We start from the raw sequence: 11,064 nt of genomic DNA, 5'->3' as shown, positions 1-11,064 counted from the left end.
ACAGAGCCTGGCTGTCTGTCCAGGTGTGCTGCTTCCACATCTTGCCAGGTGTAGGTGGTGGGGAGCAGGGAGGAAATTCCCCTCTCACTTTACTGAGCTCTCTTGTGTTATGTTAGGGCAATTTCTTCCTCCTGAGCACCCTGGTTTCCTCCTGTAGCATGTTAGTTATTGTTATAGAAGGTGATATGAGAAATTCAGAGATGAAGAGAAAGAATGTACGTGGCGTAGGCCTTAGCACATAGTATGTGCTCAATAAATATCACCCAAAGGATCAGAGAGTTCAGTGGGATAGTCAGAGCTACACTCTCAACGGTCAGGCAAGACAGTGTCAAATGGAGACATTCACTCACTCATTCAATAAATATTTGCTGAAAACATGATATGCTCCAGGCAGAAACAAAGGAGCAGAGGGGAGGGAACTCTTCCAGTGAAAAGCCCTTGACATTTTCTTATCGGCCCAGTTACACCCTTTCCTGGAGAAGAAAATAGAGACCCAAAGCAGATTAGTAACTTATTCAAGGTCAGGGAACTGGTCTTGGAAGAGACTGAACCTGTGTTTGCTCAATTTGCTCACTTTGCCCAAGTAATGCTTCCACTGCGCCACTCAGCTTCTGCTCGGGCAAGGTTTCCAATTCCTGGCACTTGATCTGAAACCTGCAGGGCTCGAGAAACGAGGACAGGCGTGGAGGTGAGTGAGAGGTGGAGGCGGGGTCAGGGCAGGCACTGCTTGTACTTAAAGGCCAGTGCTCCAAGCCTGGCAGGGATCTATGCCAGACCCAAGGCAAGCTTCTCGGGGCTTGAGAAATGATAGAGCATGTCTTAGGGCTCAGGTCAGTCACCCTCTCCCCATCTGAGGCTGCCTTGCTGTACTCTCTGTTCCATCACGAACAGCCCTTCGTCTCTCTGAGCCAGAGAAGGCATGAGGACATAAAGAACAGGAAATTCAATTTGGGAACTAATGTAATCCTGAGAGTGGGAGCCCAGTTGAGGTCAGTGTTTATGAAACATGAGTGGTGCAAATCACATCTTGAAAGTTCAGGTCAAAGGGAGTGGTACTGACCTGAGGATCTGTGACCTATAACTAATGACCCTGTCACTCTGTCCCTGAGTTCTGTATTCACCTATGTCACGGATGGCACAGGACTTCCATGTTATAGGGCTGTGTAAAGAATGGGGTGGGGGTTTGGAATCTTGTTTGGATGCTGGCTCTCCACTTATCTGTTATACGGCATATGGCCTTTTATTTGCAAGTGTTACAAACATAAGAAAGCCAGCCTGACTGAGCCAAGGCAAAGAGAGAGATTGCTGAGCATCTCACTGGAGAATTGAGGCCCAGAGAAAATCAGGGGTGTGTGTGCTGTCTTCTGTCCCTGGGTCTGGGTTTCGTGTGATCCTCCTGTAGATCTAATCCTGCCAAGGACCATGGATTCCCCAGCTCCAGAACCTCACAGTTCACAAGTTGGCCACTGGAGAGGGGACTAGCTTGCTTCCCATAGTAACAATTCAAACACCTCAGGAAAAAAATCTGATTGGTTCAACACAGGTCACATGCTCACCCTTTGACCAATTAACAGTGGCCGGGTGGGCAGGATTATCAATGGCACTAGCAGCGCATAGTTGGTGTGGAAGGAAGAACAATTTTCCTCAAAAGATTATGAAGTTCCCAGTCAAAAGGAGTGGAGTCAGAGAAAAAAATAAATGTCCGTATCACTTGCTATATACCCTCGGGAATTCTACTGAGCCTCTGTTTCTCATCCATAAAATTGGAATAATAGCAGTTATCTTGCAGGTTTATTGTAAAGACTAGATGCAATAACATTTAGGTATCTGGCACCTACTGCATACACATATGTTTATTATTCAAACATTAAATGACTTTTATCTTTCATACATTTTTATTATTTCCCTCATGACTGAAGTAAATTTCATTATTGAGAAAATGGGAAAGTGGAGAAATTAGTGGAACAAGTCTCCCATATTCTGTATCTCTGTTCAAGTAATTTCCTGCACAAGATTCTCTAAAATATCTCCACCTGCTGTTTTCACTTAGAGTGATTCACAGGTCTATTTTTACATGTTTTTGGAGAGGAGGGAAGAACTTGAACTTGGCCTAGCTTGGTGACCGCCGGTGAGGTCAGGCATGTCTACCGAGGGAAGGAGGAGAAGGTCCTCAGGTAGATATTTTCTTTCATGGTTTGCAGATAAAAGGGAGACTTCATTGATGGGAGGGGGAAAAATGAGAGTGCAGAGAGCAGGGACATTGTCAAGTCATTGAGGCGGCCACATTGACTTACGTCTGAGGCTGAGGACCTTCAGGTTAAATTTGAAGAGGAAGTCTTATGATAGAACTTCATAAAAGGTATGGTTCCCCAAGTTCTCTTAGAAATACAATGAGGCCTCAGTGCATTACAACTCCGCCATCCTTGTTTCTCTCTGGTATCCAGGAGGACTGCCATTTCAGAAGTATCAAAGATGGCTGTCTTGGGCCAGACTTGTGAATGGGCACGGTAAACCTGGAAGCAGGACTTGTGAAAGCAGTGGACATCAGCAAGCGGTCAGGGACGGGGAGAGCAAGCAGAAAGAGAATGCCACTTCAGAGCTTGCTGGTGAACATACACGAGACATTCTCTTAGGACATCCGAGAATAACTGGTGAGACTTCTGAAACAGGTGGAGACAAAAGCTAACTTTAACATAACACTGTCACGTGCTCAGGTGAGGTGTAGGGGATTTCACTGTAAACTCTAACTCAGCATCAGTTTTACATCTGCATATGATACTATCAAAGAGATGCGCCAGAATTTCTTGATTCAGTCCCCTATTGTTTCCTGTTTGGACGGCTTCCAGTTGTTAATTATGATAAATTCTGCAGTAATGAACAGTGACTGCGTAAGCCTTTTGTTGGGCTCATGTTAATTTCTAAATGCAGTATAAATGAAAGAAAATAAGCTTTTCTGCCCCCGAAGAAGAATGGGGTCACTATGCAGTGATTGATCATTGAGAAAATTAGTGAATTAAAGTGGATCAAGAAGTGTAATTTCTTTAAATTTTCTATAGTGTATTTTGACTTCATAATGCATAACAAGTATTTAATATGGCAGTGCATATGCATATGCATACATAATTACATACTTATATATGATATGTATATATACACATTATATATATTCTATAGATGATTGTAGATGGCAATGCCAGAAGGGTAATTCATTGGATCGTGGGCTATTCTTATGTCCTTGTAGTACTCAAACTAGAGGAGAGTCTGCCTTCGATTGGGGTTCATCACAACAGTCCCCTATGGATCTGGCGGCAGTGGTTTCCTTTGCTGTCTGACAAAATCCTAGTCCTTTAAGTGAAACGGAGCCCTGTATGAGTCAGGACCCCAGTGGCGCACAGAAGGGATCTATGGTCAAAAGGCAGTCTTCTGGAGAAGACGTCTGAAAATGAGGCTTCTTAGGAACCTGTGAGTTTTGCAAAGGGCTTTTAGGAGTTTCTATAGGGGTTGGGCGGGATTGTGGAGTGTCCTCATGGCCCCTCAATTCTACTTCCACCAAAACAGATGGTTTGGTCTTATTTTTATTATTTTAACAGGTTTCCTCGGAACCTAGGACTTAGAAATAAAGCACCACATCCTAAACAAAGCTGCAGGAGTCCCAAACCATCCCTGCTGGTTCTTTGTATTATCTCACCCATCTCTGGCCCTTCCCAGATTTGGGGTTCTTCTGTAATCCTTTCCTTAAACAGCTTCGCTTTCCCACAGCCTGTGGCATCTCCCCTTGTTAGATATTATATTACATATTATATCACATATTGTTACATATGAAATTACATTAATTTCCCACTTCAGTCAACCCTGACTACCTCAGAATGAGAGGGAGGGAAGAGTTAACTGATAAAAATTTACTTTTGTAAGCATTGTTAGTCCATTTTTCTACAAAAAATAGAGCCTTATTGCATTTCCCCCCATCATATAAGTAATACACATTCAGTGTGAAAAATTTGAACAATACAGAAAATTATAAAGAAGAAAATAAAAATCAAATAAAATCCAAGCACTCTAAGCTCACCCTCATTAAAATTTTATTATCCATATTTCAGGCCTCTCTTTATGCAAACATATGGGAAGAACCTTATAATTTTAACCAAATGGGGATAGTACCATAATATTATTATAACAAGGAAAATTTCATTTTTTAATTCCTTCTCCCACTATTTGTGAGATAACACATTCTCTCTCTCAATCTCTCTCTCTCCTCCACACATCTGCATACGTATAACGTGAGGTTTTATAATAGGTTTTAAAAACTCGTTATCAATATTTGATTTTTAAATCAAATATATATGTAAATGTATATATATATATATGTAGAGAGTCATTGAGTATATGAGTTAGATCTATACAAATTGCCTTGAATGGATTTACATGATTAATTGTTAAAGGGGAATCATATTGAGGGTATATATTATAAACATCCATATCTATTTATTGATATCTATTTATAGATATTGCTATAGATATATAATACACATCCTCAATATTCCAAATACACAAGGGACGCAGGCCTGGGCAGAGGGAGAAGATAAGCAGTGCTGAATGCAGTTGCAAGAGAGGTCTCAGCCTCGTCAAAAGGGGCTGCAGCTGGGGGGCCAGCCAGACATGTTTTGAACTGAGGTAAACGTGGCGGGCCTTGGTAGCCTTCCATGGTCCAGTCACCGGATGTGGGCTGCCCCCCACAAAATCTTGGATGAAGTCCCTTGGGAGAGACCCAGCTCTGAGCTGTGAGCAGCCAGCACTCCCAGCAGCTGTGGAAATGAGTGCCTTGGCCCTCAACGGGGAATGTGGCTGGTACGCCACAGCACCCAGGCACGGTAAGGACGAAATCGACCACGGCTCCAACAGCTTGGGGGTCATTTGTAATCTTCACAGGAGCATTTTGAGCGGAGTGGTAGGGGTGAAAGTCAGCTCTGAGTTTGGTAAGAACAAATGAGTGGAAAGAGATGGGAGAACAGCAAACGCATAACAGCTGCTTTAATGTATTTTAATGCAAAGAAGAGCAAGGATAAGCTGTGGCAGCTGGAGGAGGACATGGGCTCAGGAAAAGTGACCATGTGTTTGTATGTCCATGGTCCTGATGCTGGAGGGGCAGAGAAATGAATGAGGTAAGAGCGTAGTCTAGAGTGGCTGCAGCAATATCCTTGAGGATTCTTTTACAGTGTTTCAAGTTATTACTTCATTTTATGTCATTCTGCGTTTACTAGAACCGACAGAAATGTTGAATATTGATGGAGTTAATGGACATCCCATCCGGTGCTTAATTTTAAGAGAAATAGCTTCAGAGTCCCACTATTTTAGAATGATGTTTGAGTATATTTTCATAAATAATGAACCATTGCCTAGTTTCTAGTATTATTTTTCTAAAATATAGTCATAATAGTTATGGAATTTTATCAAATTCCTCCCCAGCATCTCTTCATATGATCTTAGCCTGCCTCCCTCCTGCCCCCAGCACACGCCTCCACCTGCAGTGGAGGGGCTAAGAACAGGACTGAGAGGCCACACTCCTGGATGAGGTTTCCAGCCCTACCACTTACTCTCTTTGTGATCACGGGAGTCCAACTTACCTTCTTAATGCTTTGGATTTCTTGCCTTCAAAATTCGATGCTAATTATGATTATAATGACCGAAACAGGATTAAAGTGAGAGAACAATTTTGTTAATACACGTAAATCATTTAGCAGAGTATCTGATGCAGAGTCTGTGCTAAATACATGTTGGCCTTCAACATTTTTACTGTTCTTATGTTAGTAGATTTCCTGATATGGCATCTTTGGAACCCAGCTTACCAGGTCCCAGTGCATGATCTTATTTGTTAATATTGAAATTGTTGCATCTCAAGTCATACATCAAATTGATCTATAGTTTTTGTAATACTTGCCATTGTTGTTTCTTTTTTCAGAACTTTTGCAGGGCTTAGTATTAAGGTTATGCTGCTTTAAAGAATTGCATGGGTGAGGTTTTCATTTTTCTTGCATCGTCAGAGGTTTCTAAGTAGCATTGGGAATACCCATTCTTTAGAGATTAGAACTGAGTTGTGAAGTCATCTGGTCCTTATGCTTTTTTTTAAGGGTAAATCTTTAATCACTTTTCCAATCCTTTTTGTGGTAATTAATCTGTTTGGATTGTCTCCTTCTTCCAAAGTAGTTTTGGTAGTTTGTACTTTAATTGGGAGATACTCATTTTTCCAGGTTTGTTTACAGATTGATTTCCTTATTTGCTATAGATTTACACATATTATTCACTCACAATTCTTAAAAGTCTCTCTCATATATGTGTTCAAACCTTCCTTTTTGTTCTGAACCATGTATATTTTACTTTTTACTTTTTACCTTAATCAACCTCACAAAGCAGTTACATACTTTATTAATCTTTTCAAAGAACCAGGTTTTGATGTATTTATTCTAAAACATGTATCTTTTTCGTATGTATTTCATTAATTTTAGTTTCTACTTGAATAATTCTTCTTTCATTCAGACTTTTTGTTTTGTTTTTGGTTCTTATTTCCTAAAAAGGGGACTAACTTCCTTTTATTTGTCTTCCCTCTTACAAAATAACACCATTATAAGCTCTGAATTTTTCTCTGAATATTGATTTTGTTGTGCCCCATGGGTGTTGATATAAAGTTTTCTCCTTTTCATTGCTTTTTAGATACTCTGTAATTTCAGTTGCAATTGCCTCTTCGTGTTTTTAATTCCAAGTATTTAATAATTTTTTGTGCTTTTTTTTATTAGTTATTTATAGTTATTATGATTTTGATCACAGTATGTAGCCTGTTAAATTTCTATTTTTGGGTTTCTTAGGCTTTTTTGTAGTCATAAGTATGATTACTTTTTGAAAATGCTTGTTATACATATCTAAAAATGTATAATATATATTAGAAGAACAAAGAGTAATATACACACATGTAATTTATAAATATGTATACAATGTGTGAATTGAGTAATTTCAATATATATAATCCTAAAATTGCTACTTTGACTTTCTTGTTGTATGCCTGGTTTATCTTTATGCATCTGTTTTATTTTCAACTTTGTCTTCAATTCATCTTTGTCAACAATATGGAGATGGGTTTTATTTTTAAAACAAGTTTGGCAGCCTTCACCAATTCACATATAGTCTAAGAACAATTATATATGATTTATCCCTTTCACATTCTTTACTATTTATTGAACATTGTTATTTCCAGCTTTTCCTCTCCTTTATTTTTGCTGGTCTGTTCTAGTCACTACACAGCCCTTTTTATTCCCTTTGTTAGTTTAAAATTTATACTGTTCTCTCTGAGACCACTTACAATTACCTTCCCTTCCGTGAAGCTCAGAATCACTATCCTTCCACTATTATATGAAAATAAGATATCCGTCATTACTCCTAATCAAGATTGTTTAACCCACCCCATTGCTATCTTCTTACCACAATGTAACAAGAATTTAGAAATATCTTTGCCTCTCCCCTCTGGTCTAGCCCACATCTTCAGGTCTTTATTCACAGAAGGAGTTTTGTTCTTCTAGTTTTAAACATTTGCCCTTGTCGCCTGTGACTTCTATTTCAGGAACTCCTCTTTGGTGTGTGTGCTGTTCATTCCAAGGCTTTTGATAATTATGTATATCTATCTTTACTTCTATCTTTATTTACTTCTTGCTCTTTCCTCCTCCTCGTATTTTCTCCTGTCTTGAGGTCTCCTGTTGGATTCATGTCTTGTTTGGTTAGAGTCCTTACTTGAGTATTTCCATCAGGTGAGGGGTAGGTGACACGTTCCTTGAATCCTTACAGCTCTGCAGATATCTTTCTTTCACACCAACAGATAAACATCCTCTTGGGTGGACACAGAATTCTTGGATCAAAATTCATTCTCTGAGCAGTCTCACACTGTTATCCCACTATTTTCTAATTTAGTGCTGGGGATGAGAAGTTCCATGCCAGTTTAATCTTTCTTACCTTTGTAAATTATTGTTCTTTCCGTGTGGAAGCTTTCAATGCTTTTTCTTTATCCCTGAGATTCAAAAACAAAGAACATTGTCAAACTTTGTCTTGGCGTGTGTCTTTTCTATTATCAATCCTGCTTAGAATTGGGCAAGGTTTTCAGAATTCAGACTCAAGCCTTTCTTTAACTCAATGCATTTTTAATGTGTGAACTGTTTTACTAACCCTCTCTCCATCAGTTGTAATTTGGTTCACCTGTAAGTACAATGCAAACGAATCCACGATAGGTACTAAATAAGGTATCTTTAAATACAAATACACATAAAGTTATGTACTAATCCATTGATGAGAATGTTGTCGCCAGAGGCTTGCAGAAACCTAACCCTATATGTCCTCGAGCAGTAATGGTTCAGTATTTGCTAATTCAGTGTTCCCAGCAACTTTATGAAACAACTACCGTGAATAATGAGAATTGATTACATCTGGTTCTATGAAGTCTTTTTTCCATGCTGTAATGGAATCTTAAATGTTATTTTGTTTGTTTGTTTAACTGGTCTTTATTCTCCAGTGTTTTCTCTCTCTGGCTGTTAGATCTCTTTTGAGCAGATCGCAAATTTCCGTTGTCCATTCAATGGGGCTCAGCTTCAGCTCCTGGGGTATCTTAGCATCGATCCCCAAAGATGAGAAAGGCAACTGTTCTCTGCCCTACAGACTAATAGTCTCTAAGACTCAGCTGAGAAAGGGCCTCAGCCTACCTGTTCAGTTCCTAGAGGGGGGCTCTGAAACCAGGGAGACCAACAGTCTTTCCAGAAGTGCTTTGTCAGGCCCTGAATCTGTTGGGGGTCCAAGCTCTCCATAAGTCTCACTCTTTCTACTGCTCCTATGTTCTACCCTTCAACCCAAGGTTCTCTCCGTTTGTTTCCAGGCTCTCATCTGACCTGGGAGCAGAAGTCCTTCAGCAGCATTTTCTGCCTGGATTTCTACACGTCCCAAGGACTCATTTACCCTCACCAGGCCTCATGTGTCTGCTGACCCCAAATTCATAGACATGGTTGGCAGTGGGACATGAGAAGGGGATGCAGGTATGTGATAAAGTTGCCGTCTTTCTAGAATTGGATTCTGGAATATATTATACATCAGTGAATGCCATCAGATTTGACAGATGCTGTCTTTCTCTGCAGATAAACGATTTGGAAGTCTTGAACTTGAACTACATGCAACCACATCCTCTCTATTCCACATGTCATCACAGGAAACTTCCCTCTCTCTGTGGCTGTGGTTTCTAGCACTGCTGTTCATAATGCGTAGGCAGAGTGGTTTATCTTTTTTGATTTATTGGCAAGTTGCTTGCATCACATGGAAGCAGCTGAACTCTGTAACTGTGAGCATTGAAGGGAAGGAATTTCCATAAATGCTGTACGTTTTGCCAACACTGCTTCAGGGGAGGCCCACCCATGGGTCTTTGATATTGCACTTGTGGTCACAATTCTATTCTTGTACAATCTATTATGTCCAGAATGAGGAAAACGACGTATTTTCTGGTCCACTAATTCTTGTTATCTCACCAAAAATCAAGAGCCTCTCCTGTGCTACACATTCTTTCCATTTAGGGTAACCCATTTCAAGCAGTTCCCATTAATAGCTTTTAAGTCCATTTGGATATCTCAGTTTTAACTGATAGCAGTATAGGCACACTCTGCAACCTGTTTCTCGGGATATTTTTATTATATTTATTTTTATTCACGGAGGACTTTTAAAAAAACGTTTGTTTCATTTAAACATAGTACTTATAACTCATTACTTTTGTAAATTCTCTGACTGTATTTGGCTCTTATTTCACTATCGTATCTCTTTAAACACTTATATACTGAATTCGAACATTTCAGAAGCATCATTACATGTAGGCTAAATCTGATTTTTGTTAAATATTCATGATTTCTGTTGAAGTATATTTTATTTGATAAGTATTTGATACTGTAACAAGAGCACTGGATTTAAAAGCAAAAGGTTTAGGTTTAAATTTTTCTCCTGCCGAGAAGTTGGTTAATTCGTTATCTGCATGACTCTCAGTATATTATTTAACCTCTCTGAACTTTGATCTCAAAGTTCAATGAGAATTCACGAGAATGAATGAGAATGGAGTGAGAAGACCAACTTTACAGTTTTCATACTGTTAGATGTAAGAAAGTGGCTGACTCATAATAAATACTCAAAGAAATGTTAGTTGAATTGTAAACTGCGAGGAAATATCTTGTACACATAGTGAGTAATATAAGCACTATTTTCAAGGAGAAAGTTTAATCTGCCTAAGTAAGTAAGCAAACACTTTGAATCACTTAAAGAAACTCAGTTTATGGCCGAAGCGTTAATTCACATCACCGTTTTTATCCATTATATCGTGTCTGACTCTTCTCTGTTTCAGAAAGGTCTCCTAATCCACGTTTCCATTTCCTATAACTGTGTTTACTCTAAATTTTATACTAACTGTTCTGTAAAATGATCTCAGAATTCAGGCTTTGTGCCAAATTAAATTTCCCTTTGCCTCAAGTTAGGGATATCCAATTGTATTAAAATGCCTTTAAAAAAAAAAAACAGAAAAAAGGCAATAGAGGATCAGAAGACTAGGGAAAATATTACAATACTAGATAACAAAGGATTAATGAAATATATGTATATATATACATATATATGTATTTTAAATATATACGACTGGTAAATGCTGAAATAGAAAAGTGATTAAGACAGCGGTGGTGCTAGTTGGAAACAGATGGCATACCCAAAGCAGTAATTGAAGAGAGCTCAATGATGGGGCTATTTGTAGAGGGCTGGGCAGGTTAAGAAACCTGCAAGGATGGGGAAGCATCCGGGAAGCAACAGCAGAGCCCTTTTCCATGCTTGGCCCGAAGGGGCATGCTGGGAGCAATGTTACCAGAACCTGCCTGTGAAAGGGGAGCTTCCAGACAAGAATTGTGTCGATATACAGAGAAACACAGCTATCGCCAAACCCTTGGCCTGACCTGGTGGAGGGGAGCAGGAGGCACTCCTGCCCTCTGACACCCTTCAGGGGTCATCATTGGACCAACCCAG

General features: G+C 39.5%; 1 long non-coding RNA gene across 1 annotated transcript; it reads left to right on the top strand.

Moving 5' to 3' along the window:
- Positions 1-560: 560 nt before the first annotated feature.
- Positions 561-10,352, top strand: LOC124228257 (uncharacterized). The gene is made up of 4 exons (XR_006885673.1): positions 561-688; positions 2,445-2,651; positions 8,903-9,059; positions 9,159-10,352. It is a non-coding gene; the product is annotated as an uncharacterized LOC124228257 (long non-coding RNA).
- The last annotated feature ends 712 nt before the right edge of the window (positions 10,353-11,064 follow it).

This window comes from Equus quagga, chromosome 16 (genome assembly GCF_021613505.1).
Source record: "Equus quagga isolate Etosha38 chromosome 16, UCLA_HA_Equagga_1.0, whole genome shotgun sequence".
In the NCBI taxonomy this organism is placed as follows: Eukaryota; Metazoa; Chordata; class Mammalia; order Perissodactyla; family Equidae; genus Equus; species Equus quagga.
Note: the sequence above shows the minus strand (reverse complement) of the source record. Positions and strands in the feature narration are given on the sequence as shown.